This window comes from Ranitomeya imitator, chromosome 8, assembly GCF_032444005.1.
Source record: "Ranitomeya imitator isolate aRanImi1 chromosome 8, aRanImi1.pri, whole genome shotgun sequence".
NCBI classification, from domain to species: Eukaryota; Metazoa; Chordata; class Amphibia; order Anura; family Dendrobatidae; genus Ranitomeya; species Ranitomeya imitator.
In genome coordinates this window covers 107,979,061-107,993,733 of record NC_091289.1, presented here as the reverse complement: position 1 = coordinate 107,993,733, position 14,673 = coordinate 107,979,061, and the positions used below count along the sequence as shown (strand labels likewise).

Genomic DNA, 14,673 nt, shown 5'->3' with positions numbered 1-14,673 from the left:
ATGTTGGCCTTACCTCCATTGGCCTCATTAGCAAGCGAGACCAACACACCCAACGGAATACTTTGGCCAGTGGAGTTCAAATCCAATAAATTATCCTTCCTTATTCTTTCTATTTGGAGCTTAACCTGCTCCAAATTAACATGGATATCTTTATCCTTACCATCAATTGTACCTCTTACTGCGTCTTCACTCACCTGATCCTTACCAAGATCATGTGGGTGTGACATATTTTTCTTTCTTTTAATCTTGTTCTGTCTGATCTTATTTTCTTTATTTCGTAAACCCCTCTCAAGATCCCCTCCATGTGGTTCCACAACCGAATCGGTCATAGAACTCACACCATCCGGAATAATAGCCTGTGTAAGACTAGAAGCAGCAACGGAATCCATGGTGCCACCATTAGAATTCGTTCCATGGTCAGGCCCTTTTCCAACGGCTCTAGAGTTGCCCTCCACAATCAAACCTACCCCTGATGTGGCGATAGGGGCTGTTCCCACATCATGAGGTGGTCGATTCTGTGGATCAAAGGAGTTTTTGGTTAGCTTTTTCAATTTTTTATAATCTGCTCTGTCCCGTTGTAATTTCTTCGATTTTCTACCTATAATCTCTTGTTCTAATCTCAATATTCTAGTTGTAATGTCAGAATTTATCCTACTAAATTCAGGGTGAGTACTGAACTCTAGTAGCTCCTTAGAGGTGGCATTAATTCTTTCTACAAATTTCTCAACCAGAGTAATCCTTTTGTGGAACAGACATCCTAGTAAGTTAAACATGCATTCTTTAAGAATAGTATCCCACTCATCAGTGAACGCTACATCATGAGGAAAGGGGGAACTTCTTTCCACCCTCAAACCCCTCGGACAGCTTCACGTCGTTTGCAAAAAAAGGGAAGGCTTTTAATATCAATTTTAGAATGACGTGTCAGACAGATTACGTAATCTATTTGATTCAGTGCAACTGTGGTAAACAGTATGTGGGAAGAACTTCTCAACCTCTTCACAAACGTGTGAACTCCCATAGGTTTAATATTCTTAGAGGTTTTTCTGAACATGGATTGTCGCGACATTGTACCATAGTTCATCATGGGAATGTTAAATTATCTGTTACTCCCATTGATCATGTGCCTGTTAATACACCTAGGAGATTGGAGGTCCTGGGTAAAAAAGAAACATATTGGATATTTAAGTTGGGCACCTTAAGCCCTGGTGGATTGAATGAGGTTAGCGACCTCTTCTAGGTACCTATAAGTAATTAATATCATGAGTTTCATCTCACGGAGATTCTTCTGTGATGGATTTTCTTGACTGTAGGAGTTCCTCCGTGTGTCGTCGTGGGGAGAGACTATGGACCTCAGTGCTCCCCATTTTTCATGAACTCCGATGGTTAACTGGTTTGAGGTGCTGCTTATTCCTTTGTAGTGTTTGTAGACCTCTAGATCATATGGGTTCATATCCGAAAAGAGTTGTGGAAATTGAGCATATGGGAACCCATTCTTTCCCTTACTTTTTTACTTTTTTACTTTTTTACTTCATATTATGTGATGTTGTTACCTTATATGAGCCCTTTGTTTGTTTTTCCTTTATTATGGGTCAACATATGATAGCGTCTTGAATGGGTTTAACTGGTGGATCCAGGATAAATAGTTGCCCTCACCTAAGACCACCAGGTGGTGTAGTGGTATAAGACGGAGGTTTATTCTCTGGAGGATAGTTTTTAGGTTTCTTCATATGTGAGTTCTGATCCTGGTTGATCTAGATACCAGAAATGTTTATATATATTTGTTTTTATTATTTATTGATTAATATTTGTAGTTCTAAAGATTGATTATTGTGTTTTATGTATTTTAATGTTTTGTAATTAATGTTATGGGTGTATTTATAAATTTTTGATTTAAAGTGGGCGTTCTCACCAGAAGTGATGTCGTAAGAAGGTGGGGTTTATACATGTTTGTATATATTTTTTTGATTGTATTTGTAGGTATATATACCTGTTTTTACTGATGAATCTTGATGCCCTGATGAAGTGGCCTGTTGGCCACGAAACGCGTAGGCTAATAAACAGAGTGTGTGTGTAACTCTGATACCTTTATTGTGGTCTGCGCGGCTTCTATTCTCCGGTTCTACTTCTCTCCATGTGGATTTACACTCATATATGTGGAACCCATCTTCCTCAAATGATTGAGAACCCCTTGTCACACAGACATAAGTGATGATGAAAATCATTCTTCAGATATTCCAGAAGAACGATTCCTATTTAATGAGCTCAATTGAGAAGGAAACCCGTATGTCCTGAAAAATGGGGACTTACCAGTAGACTCATGACAATAATTATTTACTTTGAATTGAACTAGAAGTAACCCAATCCTGCTGATTCTCTGACACAAAACACCTAAGATAAGTCTCAAGATTCTGGTTAACCCATTTAGCTTGCCCATTAGGCTGCGAGTGAAATGCTGAAGAGAACAGTTGGATCGAGAAACGAGTGCAAAATGCCCTCCAAAATTAAGAAATAAACTGCAGCTCCAGTCAGAAACAATATTGGTACGGATCCCATGTAATTTTAAAGGGAAACTGTCACCTAATTTTGGCCCAATAAACTGCAGCCACCGCCATCAGGGGCTTATCTACAGCATTCTGTAATGCTATAGATAAGCCCCCGATGTAACCTGAAAGATAAGAAAAACAAATTAGATTAAACTCACCAAGGAGCAGTCCCGGTGCGGTCCGGTCCGATGGGAGTCGCAGGTCCAAGTCTGGCGTCTCCCATCTTCATGCAATGTCGTCTTCTTTGCTTCCTGTTGTGGCTCCTGCGCAGGCGTACTTTGTCTGCAGTGTTGAGGACAGAGCAAAGTACTGCAGTGCGCAGGCATCGGGCCTCTCTGACCTTTCCCGGCGCCTGCCCTCCCACCAAAAAATGACCTGGCCCCTATTCACTAACCAGCAAAGGCTAAACAAGACAGCTCAGTGTTAGCCGGCTGCCATGGTGAGCAGTTGTATCAGTGATGTCACTGCTCACCAAACCAACCGGATTGTCGTTGGACATGAGCTTAATGGATTATCAGCAGCAAGGTGAGTATAACTGCTTTTTTTATTTTTATTGAATACATGGGTAAAAGAGAGTTGGTGAGTTTTTGTTTCAAATAAAGGACTTAGTTTATTTCAATTAAAGGACTTTACTCTGTTTGTGTCTTTATTACATTTGACTGTGGGCTAGTACTTGAGGTGTCTTATAGACTTATCTGTTTAAAAATAGCTGACATCAACAACATAACTATTACTACACTTGCCGACACACCAGGGCAAGTGGGAAGAGTCAGAATTGGTGTTATCTATTTTTAGGGGCTGCTATATTGTCTGAGAATACCAGCTCTCAGCTGTCTGTTGTAGCTTGGCTGATTATCAGAAATGAGGAGGACCCCACGCAGTTTTTTTATTATTTACTTAAATAATTTTTAAAAATGGCATAGGGACCTATTTTTGATAACCAGTAGTGATGAGCGAGTGTACTCGTTGCTCGGGTTTTCCCGATCACGCTCGGGTGGTCTCCAAGTATTTATGACTGCTCGGTGATTATGTTTTCATTGCCTCAGCAGCATGATTTACAGCTATTAGCCAGCTTGATTACATGTGGGGATTACCTAGCAACCAGGCAACACCCACATGTACTCAGCCTGGCTAATAGCTGTAAATCATTCAGCTGCTGTGATTAAAACTAAATCTCTGAACACTAACAAATACTCGGAGGTCACCCGAGCAACGAGTACACTCGCTTATCTATATACCGTATATAATTGTCTAAGGGTTTTTCCGTCTGTCTGTCTTTCTGTCTGTCTGTCTGTCTGTCTGTCTGTCTTTCTGTCTGTCTGTCTGTTCTGGAAATCCTGCCTCTCTGATTGGTCGAGGCCGCTAGGCCTCGACCAATCAGTGACTGGCACAGCGACGATGATGTCATAAAGGACGTAGACATCCCGCATCAATCAGCAACGGGCACAGCGACGATGATGTCATAAAGGACGTAGAGCCTGGCGGCCTCGACCAATCAGCGACGGGCACAGTATCGACGTAGATGTCATAATGGCTGCCATGGCGACGATGATGTCATAAAGGTTGCCTCGACCAATCAGCGACGGGCACAGTCTGCCGCGAATTCTGGAATCATCATTGTCCATATACTACGGGGACATGCATATTCTAGAATACCCGATGCGTTAGAATCGGGCCACAATCTAGTCACTAATAACCAGCCAAGATAAAGCTGACAGCTAGGGTCTGCAGTCTGCAGCTGTCGCTTTTGCCGGCGCTGTTGATCAAAATGACACAAGATCCATGTCTTTTTTTTACAGAGTGTACCGGCCAATAACAGCTAAGTCAATACTTTGACATGGCTGTGATTTAGCTGGAAGTGCCCCCACAGTAAAGTGTGTTGATTATCTGGGCTGCAGCCTTTCAACAAGCTTTGTTGGGGCTGCCGAACCCGAACAGTAACGTGGACTTCTGGGAGAAGTCTGTGTTCAGGATCCATGCTCGGACACTAGGTGTTTGGTGCGGACCCGAACTTTACCGTTCAGGTTCACTCATCTCTACTAAAGACTAAATCATGGCTTAAGGCTAAGCTACTTCATATCTCGATGGATATAAATGGGAAACAAAGATTTTTCAATCTGGAGCATTAAATTTCTGCAAAAGACTAACCATTGCAGTAGATGACATGGAGGTAGAAAGTCAAATTCGGACTCCGTATTCAAATCTAATTTTTCAGGTTTGACTGGTGGCATGATTAATATTATGTGAAGAATGATTTGGATATAAAGTTGTGCGAAAAAGTCTTTGCCCACTTCCTAATTTCCTATTCTTTAGAATGTTTGTGACTCTTAAATGTTTCAGACGACCAAACAAATTTAAATATTAGACAAAGATATCACAAGTAAAAACAATGCAAATTTTCAATTTTAAATGAAGTCTTTATTATTAAGGTAAAAAGAAATACAAACCTACAGAGCCATGTGTGAAAAAGTGATTACCCTCTAAACAACAAACAACTGCAAACAAGCGTTTGCGACAACTGGGAGTGAGTCTTTTACAACACTTCAGAGAAATTTTGGCCCACTCATCTTTGCAGAATTGTTGTAATTCAGCTACATTGGAGGGTTTCCAAGCATGAACCACCTTTTTAAGGTCAAGTGACAACATCACAATCAAATTAACGTCAGGACTTATACTAGGCCACTCCAAAGTCTTCATTTTGTTTTTCTTAAGCCATTCAGAGGTGGATTTGTTGGAGTGTTTTGGATAATTGTCCTGCTGTATAACTGAAGTGTGCTTAACCCTTTTACCCCAAGGGTGTTTTGCACGTTAATGACCGGGCCAATTTTTACAATTCTGACCACTGTCCCTTTATGAGGTTATAACTCTGGAATGCTTCAACGGATCATGGTGATGACATTGTTTTCTCGTGACATATTGTACTTCATGATAGTGGTAAAAGTTAGTTGATTTTTACTTATTTGTGAAAAAAATGGAAATTTTGCGATTTTCCAACTTTGACTTTTCATGCCCTTAAATCACTGAGTTATGTTACACAAAATACTTAACTAACATTTCCCACATGCCTACTTTACATCAGCACAATTTTTGGAACCAACATTTTTTTTTTGTTAGGGAGTCATAAGGGTTAAAAGTTGACCAGCGATTTCTCATTTTAACAACACCATTTTTTTTAGAGACCACATCACATTTGAAGTCACTTCGAGGGTTCTATATGATAGAAAATACCAAAAAGTGACACCATTCTAAAAACTGCACCCCTTAAGGTGCTCAAAACCACATTTAACAAGTTTATTAACCTTTCAGGTGCTTCACAAGAATTTTTGGAAAGTTTAAAAAAAAAATCAACACTTAACTTTCTTTCACGAAAAACTTACTTCAGATCCAATTTGTTTTATTTTACCAAGGGTAATAGCAGAAATTGGACCCCAAACATTGTTGTACAATTTGTCCTGAGTACGCCGATACCCCATACGTGGGGGTAAACCACTGTTTGGGAGCATGGAAAAGCTTGGAAGGGAAGGAGCGCCATTTGACTTTTCAATGCAAAATTGGCTGGAATTGAGATAGGACACCATGTCACTTTTGGAGAGCCCCTGATGTGCCTAAACAGTGAAACTCCCCACAAATTACACCATTTTGGAAATTAGACCTCCTAAGGAACTTATCCAAATGTGTGGTGAGCACTTTGAATCCCCAATGGCTTCACAGAGGTTTATAATGTAAAGCCGTAAAAATAAAAAATCATATTTTTTCACAAAAATGATCTTTTCACCCCCAATTTTTTATGTTCCCAAGGGTAACAGGAGAAATTGGACTGCAAAAGTTGTGCAATTTGTCCTGAGTATGCTGATACCCCATATGTGGGGGTAAACCACTGTTTGGGTGCATGGCAGAGCTCGGAAGGGAAGGAGCACCGTTTGACTTTTCAACGCAGATTTGGCTGGAATTGAGATCAGGCGCCATGTAGCGTTTGGAGAGCCCCTGATGTGCCTAAACAGTGGAAACCCTCCCACAAGTGACCTCATATTGGAAACTAGACCCCCAAAGGAACTTATCTAGATGTGTTGTGAGATCTTTGAACTCCCAAGTGTTTCACTAAAGTTTATAACGCAGAGCCATGAAAATAATAAATCATTTTTTTCCCACAAAAAAGATTTTTGCAGCCCCCAAATTTTCCCAAAGGTAACAGGAGAAATTGGACCACAAGAGTTGTTGTCCAATTTGTCCTGAGTATGCTGATACCCCATATGTTGGGGTAAACCACTGTTTGGGCAATCGTTGGGGCTCGGAAGGGAAGAAGTGGCGTTTTGGAATGCAGACTTTGATGGAATCGTCGGTGGGTGTCACGTTGTGTTTGCAGAGCCCGTGATATGCCTAAACAGTGGAAACTCTAACCCTAACCCCAACACACCCCTAACCCTAACCACACCCCTAACCCTAACCATAACCCTAACCCACCCCTAACCCTAATCCCAACCCCAACACACCCCTAACCCCAACACACCCCTAACCCAAACCACAACCCTAACCCTGACACACCCCTAACCCAACCATAAACGTAATCCAAACCCTAGCCCCAACTCTAGCCCCAACCCTAACGGGAAAATGGAAATACATTTTTTTTATTTTATTATTTTTCCCTAACTAACGCGGTGATAAAGGGGGGTTTGATTTATTATTTATAGTGGGTTTTTATGTTTGGCAGCTGTCACACACTAAAAGACGTCTTTTATTGCAAAAAATAGTTTTTGCGTCACCACATTTTGAGAGCTATAATGTTTCCATATTTTGATCGACAGAGTCATGTGAGGTCTTGTTTTTTGCGGGACGAGTTGAAGTTTTTATTGCTACCATTTTCAGGCATATGACATTTTTGATCGCTTTTTATTACGATTTTTGTTAGGCAGAATGAACAAAAACTTGCAATTCATGAATTTCTTTTGGGGGGGCGTTTATACCGTTCTGCGTTTGGTAAAATTGGTACCATGTTTATTTATATCCATCTTTTTGATCGCGTGTTATATCACTTTTTGTTAGGAGGTATCATGATAAAGCATTGTTTTTTTGCCTCGTTTTTTTTTTTTGTTTTTGTTTTTTGTACAGTGTTCACTGAAGGGGTTAACTAGTGGGATAGTTTTATAGGTTGGGTCGTTATGGACGCGGCGATACTAAATGTGTGTACTTATTGTTTTTTTCTTTTTATTTACATAGAGAAATGTATTTATTGGAACAATATTTTTGTTTCCTTAATTTAGGAATTTTTTGTAAATATTTTTACATATGTTAATTTTATTTTTTTTAACTTTTTTACATTGTCCCAGGGTGGGACATCACTATATAGTGTCAGATCGCTGATCTGACATTTTGCAGGGCACTGTGTCAGATCAGCGATCTGACAGGCAGTGCAGGAGGCTTGTCGGCGCCTGCTCTCGGAAGGCACTGACAAGCCACCTCTCTGAAGGACCCCGTGGCCATCTTGGATCCGGGGGCCTGCAGGGAGGAGACGCTTGGAATAAGACGATCACATCGCGTTGTTCTGAGGGTCTCAGGGAAGCACGCAGGGAGACCCCTCACTGCGCGATGCTTTCCTATGCCAACGGAACACTGCGATAATGTTTAATCGCAGTGTTCTGGGAGTTAATGTGCTGGGAGCAGTCCGTGACCACTCCTGGCACATAGTGCCAGATGTAAGCTGTGATAATCAGCTGACACCCGGCCGCGCTTCCCCCGTGAGAGCGGCTGATCGCATATGATGTACTATCCCTTCGATGGTCATACGGGCCCATGTCACCTGGACGTCAGATGTCATAAAAGGGTTAAGCTTGAGGTCACAAACAGAAGGCCAGACATTCTCCTGCAGGATTTTTTGGTACAAAGCAAAATTCATGGTTCCATTTACCACAGCAAGTCTTCCAGGTCCAGAAGCAGCAAAATAGCCCTAGCTCTTCACACTACCACCACCATATTTTACTGTTGGTTTGATGTTCCTTTTCTAAAATGCTTTGTTACTTCTACACTAGATGTAATGGTTACATACACCCTCCATAAAGTTCAACTTTTGTCTCGTCAGTCCACCGAGTATTCTCACAAAAGTCATGGGGATTATCAAAATATTTTCTGGCAAAATTGAAACGAGCCTTTATGTTCTTATTGTCCAACAGGGGTTTTCGTCTTTGAACTCTGCCATGCAGGCCATTTTTACCCAGTCTCCTTATGGTAAAGATTAGTGATGAGCGAATATACTCGTTACTCGAGATTTCTCGAGCATGCTTGGGGGTCCTCCGAGTATTTTTTAGTGCTCGGAGATTTAGTTTTTCTTGCCACAGCTGAATGATTTACATCTGTTAGCCAGCATAAGTACATGTGGAGGTTGCCTGGTTGCTAGGGAATCCCCACATGTAATCAAGCTGGCTAAGAGATGTAAATCATTCAGCTGTGGCAAGAAAAACTAAATCTCCCAGTGCTAAAAAATACTTGGAGGACCCCCGAGCATGCTCGAGAAATCTCGAGTAATGAGTATATTCGCTCATCACTAGTAAAGATACACAAACACCAGGGGCGGATTATCAGAGGGTCAATATGGGCGGTAGCCCAGGGCCCAGTGATGTGGGGGGGCCCTGGGCTACCGCACAGATTGACCCTCTGCTAATCGTCTGTGAATGCCCGCCGGCCAGTAGCAAAGCTACCAGGGGGGGCAGAGGGTGCTGTCACCCCGGAGCTCAGAGGGGCCCACCTGGAGATAATGCCAATGCTAATTATATCGGCGTGCACAGCACGCCGATATAGGTAAGCTCCACTGTAGTGCAGAGAGACATGATCTCCCTGCACTACAGCTGTCTGTTCTATAGACCGGGACGCTGAATGCGGGAACTGTACCTAAACTGTAGGGGTCCAACTGCAGACACGCCCACATTGCAGGCTGTGTCTGCAGGGGAGACCTCACAGCGCAAGGCACCGGCTTCTTCCTGCTGAGAGGAGCAGGAGAAAGTCAGGACGCTGCTTCTTCCCTCCCTGAGCCCTGCATACAGGAGCAGGACAGGAGATAGGACGACCTAGGAGCTCAGGCTGCAGGGGCTGGAGGTGACTGCACTGTGCAGTGAGGAGGAGGCAGGACGGACACTGTTCCCCTCCTGACAAGTCCCTGAGGTTTCTTGCATCCGTTTTGCTCTGTCTCTTTCAATCTGTCTCGCTCTCTGTCTCTTTCAATCTGTCTCGCTCTCTGTCTCGCTCTCTGTCTCTTTCAATCTGTCTCGCCCTCTGTCTCTTTCAATCTGTCTAGCCCTGTCTCTTTCAATCTGTCTCACCCTCTGTCTCTTTCAATCTGTCTCGCCCTCTGTCTCTTTCAATCTGTCTCGCTCTCTGTCTCTTTCAATCTGTCTCGCTCTCTGTCTCTTTCAATCTGTCTCGCTCTGTCTCTTTCAATCTGTCTCGCTCTCTGTCTCTTTCAATCTGTCTCGCTCTGTCTCTTTCAATCTGTCTCGCTGTCTCTTTCAATCTGTCTCGCTCTCTGTCTCTTTCAATCTGTCTCGCTCTGTCTCTTTCAATCTGTCTCGCTCTCTGTCTCTTTCAATCTGTCTCGCTCTGTCTCTTTCAATCTGTCTCGCTCTGTCTCTTTCAATCTGTCTCGCCCTCTGTCTCTTTCAATCTGTCTCGCCCTCTGTCTCTTTCAATCTGTCTCGCTCTCTGTCTCTTTCAATCTGTCTCGCTCTCTGCCTCTTTCAATCTGTCTCGCTCTCTGTCTCGCTGGAGGACACACTGGGGCAATGCTGGAGACACTGGGGCAATGCTGGAGACACTGGGGCAGATTGCTGGACACACTGGTGGTAATATGCTGGACACACTGGGGCAGATTGCTGGACACACTGTCTGGGGGCAATATGCTGGACACACTGGGGCAATATGCTGGACACACTGGGGCAGATTGCTGGACACACTGGGGCAGATTGCTGGACACACTGTCTAGGGGCAATGCTGGACACACTGGGGGCAATATGCTGGAGTCAGACACTGGGGCAGGTTGCTGGAGACACTGTCTGGGAGCAATGCTGGACACACTGGGGCAGATTGCTGGACACTGGGGCAATATGCTGGACATACTGGGGCAGATTGCTGGACACACTGAGCGTAATATGCTGGACACACTGGGGGAAATATGCTGGACAAACTGGGGGCAGGACTGGAGGCATGGGCAGAATGTAGACACGGGGCATGATTGGAGACACGGGGCAGAATGAAAGACATGGGGCAGGATTGGATCATGGGGCAGGATGGATATGATGGAGACAGATGGGGCAGGATGGGGAGATCATATGGGGTAGAATGAATACTCATGAGGGCAGGATGCGAGAACATATGGCTGGAGCCAGGAATGAGATAAACGGGGCCAGGGTGGGGAATAGTATTACCATAAGGGCTAATTAAGGGATATTATTACTGCAGTGATGTATTTATTTTATTTTTTGAGTATACTGTTTTAAATGGGGGGGGTGGTCCTGTTACTGTGCAGAGTGACACTATATCGCCTTTTTTTCTTCATGTGGTGTAATGTAGAAGTTGTGAAAAATTAAGTAATGTGTTCTGCAAGCGGAGCTTGAGATAACTGTGTTATTTCCTGCAGAGACAAGTCCTGGCTGGAAGAAATGATGGCAGTCTGTGCTGGATGAAAGATGAAGGACTTCACCTAGAGACGTCACTGGTGAGTCAGTGTTACCTATACACTGACACTATACACTGTATACTATATACAGAGGTCCTGTGTACAATGTCACCAGTGATCACTGTATTACCTATACACTATATACAGAGCTCCTGTGTATAATACCACCAGTGATCTCTGTATTACCTCTACACAGACACTGCATACTAATTACAGATCTCCTGTGTATACTGGCACTTATGGTGATAGTATAGTGTTTTTTTTATTACTGATCAGTACTGTAGTATTCAGTCACTATGTGGTGGTAATATGTGGTCTGGAAATGGTGTTGTGGTATTTGTCCCTTGTATGTGCTATTTGGTCACCAAGTGGCTGTAATTTGTGGTCTGGTCATGGTGCGGTGTTCCTTGTATGTGATATTATTTGATCACTGTGGTTGTAATTTGTGGTCTGGTCATGGTGCAGTGGTATTTGTTCCTTGTATGTGATATTATTGGTCAAAATATACCTAAATTGTATTGCAGATTTTAACAAATATTTAATAGGTTACAGTAGAGTAGGGCCCGGCCATTTTTCTGGAGTAATCTGGTTCGGGTATGTCATGACCCCCGTCACGTGACCGGGGGGGGGGGCCCACAGTGTCTGAACAGCCCGGGGCCCTGGCTACCCTTAATCCACCCCTGACAAACACTGATCTTAACTGAGGCAAGTGAGGTCTGCAGTTACTGACATGTTGTTATGGGGTCTTTTGACGTCTTGGATGAGTCATCGCTACGCTCTTGAGGTAATTTTGGCTGGCTGGCCAATCCTGGGACGGTTCACTACTGTTCCATGTTTTCGCCATTTGTGGATAATGGCTCTCACTGTGGTTCACTGGAGTCCCAAAGCTTTAGAAATGGCTGTATAACCTTTTCCAGACTGATATATCTCAATTACTTAGTTCCTCATTTGTTCCAGAATTATTTTGGATCGTAACATGATGTCTAGCCTTTGTGGCCCTTTTGGCCTACTTCACTTTGTAATACAGGTCCTATTTAAGTGATTTCATGATTGAGAATAGGTGGGGCAGTAAATAGGCTTGGGTGTGGCTTGGGATTTTGAACTCAGCTTCCCAAAGAAGTGATAAACCACAGTTAATTTAAGGGGGAGGGGGCAATCATTTTTTCACACATGGCCCTCTAGGTTTGCATTCCTTTTTCCCTTAGTAATAAAGACCTTCATTTAAAAACTGCATTTTATGTTTACCTGTGTTATCTGTGTATAATATTTAAATCTGTTAGGTGATCTGTGACAGACATGCAAAAGAATAGGAAATCAGGAAGGGGGCAGACACTTTTCCCCACAACTGTATACCTGGTTATCTGGTTATTGGAAAAATTGCCATATTCCTATATAAGCCTAAGATATAATTTCACAGGCAAGATGGTTTACTTTTACAACGCTAAATGTAATTTAACTTCCCCATCATTGCCCTGCAAATCCATCTGCGAAAGTAGACGTACCAAGTCAAGCGATGACGGTTTTATGAGTAGAGCATAAACAGCCAACCTAGTACAACTGTCAACTTGTCATGTAAATGTTAAAAGTATTTTCTTCCAGGAAAAGATGAAAAAGACAACTTTAAGCACACAATTAGCTCTTTTTTCCAATTTCAAGTTTATGGGGTTGTGAGATACAATAGATGTAATACGCATGCCAAATGTAAATGCATTATGGTATTATCTGAACTGAACTAAGGGTCTATCGGCATGGCCAATTGTAACATTTCAACAGCTAAAACACATTCCAAATGTCAGCTATAACAATATGTGCTGTCAACAGCCTGAGCTGTTAAGCAACCTGAAGGCACAGCCAGGACTGTCTTTGTGCAGAGCTTAATTCATGCATTTCCGGATACCTCTCAGGAAAAACTTGTTCCCAATGTTGTTTTACACTGTTCTCATTGCTTTTGACATGTTGCCGCTAAGGTGGGCACTGTTAGCTATGTTAATTGGTTTCAGCCTGCTTTATGAATCGCAAATTTAAAAAACGCTACAAAAAGAAGTTTCACCTTTTGCTCCAAGGGGGTGTCATAATTAGGCCACGTTCACATGTTCAGTATTTGGTCAGTATTTATAATAAGCCAAAATCAGGAGAACAATAAGAGGACAAGTATAATGGAAAAATGTCACCACTTCTGTAGTCATCACCCACTCCTGGTTTGGGGTTACAAATACTGAATACTGAACGTGTGAGCATTAAAAACGACATAAAAATGCAAGTTCAAAACACACACAAAAACAATGAAAAAAAAAGCAAATCTGCAATATGAAAAGCTCCGCAAATACTCATGATGGGAACATAGCCTAAAATGGGACATTTGGGAGATCGCGCTCTTCTCCTGTCACTTGCCCAACCTTGAAGGAAACCAGAACGTCAGAAGACAAGAAGACAGCGGGGAGAAGGTAAGAGCACAGTGTCCGGGGGATCAGTGAGGGCGACCCTAAGCTCTGCTCTCCGGACTACTTCCCTGCCAGGTACTTCCTGCAGATGATGAGACTTCTCTGTACCTCCGAGTCACAGCTAACGTTAGTATTTCCCTGTCTACATGGTGCATGGCAGGAGACACTCACCCGGTGCAGCAGCAACTTCTTACTTGTTACAGAAGTGTCCTCACAAGCAGCAGTGCACCGGGCAGATGGCAGTGCCCGGCCCTCCTCTGGAATGTTCCCCTGACTTTGCCACAGTTACCGCAGCTGCCTTGACGAGCGGCGGCGTCTGCATCACTTCCCTGCCTCTCCCAGGTTTTCCCCTTCACTCCTTCGTTCTAACCACTCCCGATCCCATCCATGTGCACGGGAGCGGTGCCCGGCGGCTTTCATTACAGCGGTGAACACAGCCGTCCTGCCAGCAACTAGTCTGCATAGCTTGGCACTGGTGGGCATAGCGGCTTCTGAAAAGTCCTGCCCTTTCTCCCACGCACAGGTAAAGGTGGGAACATTAGCACCAGACTGTTGGATTTTTGAGGATTCAGCCTCTCTCATAGGCTGCTAACGTGTGTGGCATTGTGCAGCACAGACAGGCCTGTCAGACAACAGAACCCTGTCAGAGGGCACGACCCTGTCAGACCGCAGAACCCTGTCTGCACAACCCTGTCAGACCGCAGAACCCTGTCAGAGGGCATGACCCTGTCAGACCGCAGAACCCTGTCAGAGGGCATGACCCTGTCAGACCGCAAAACCCTGTCAGAGGGCATGACCCTGTCAGACCGCAGAACCCTGTCTGCACAACCCTGTGAGACCACAGAACCCTGTCAGAGGGCATGACCCTGTCAGACCGCAGAACCCTGTCAGAGGGCATGACCCTGTCAGACCGCAGAACCCTGTCTGCACAACCCTGTCAGACCGCAGAACCCTGTCAGAGGGCATGACCCTGTCAGACCGCAGAACCCTGTCAGAGGGCATGACCCTGTCAGACCGCAAAACCCTGTCA

The 14,673-nt window shown here is 43.7% G+C and overlaps 1 protein-coding gene across 1 annotated transcript in view; it reads right to left on the bottom strand.

Annotated features, from left to right (window-relative positions):
- Positions 1–13,941, bottom strand: part of LOC138647914 (beta-1,3-galactosyltransferase 2-like) — a 333,912-nt gene extending 319,971 nt beyond the window's left edge. Inside the window, exon 1 of the mRNA XM_069737273.1 lies at positions 13,815–13,941. The gene's annotated coding sequence lies outside the window, so the exon portion shown is untranslated. The remainder of the gene's footprint in view (positions 1–13,814) is intronic.
- Between the last annotated feature and the right edge of the window lie 732 nt (positions 13,942–14,673).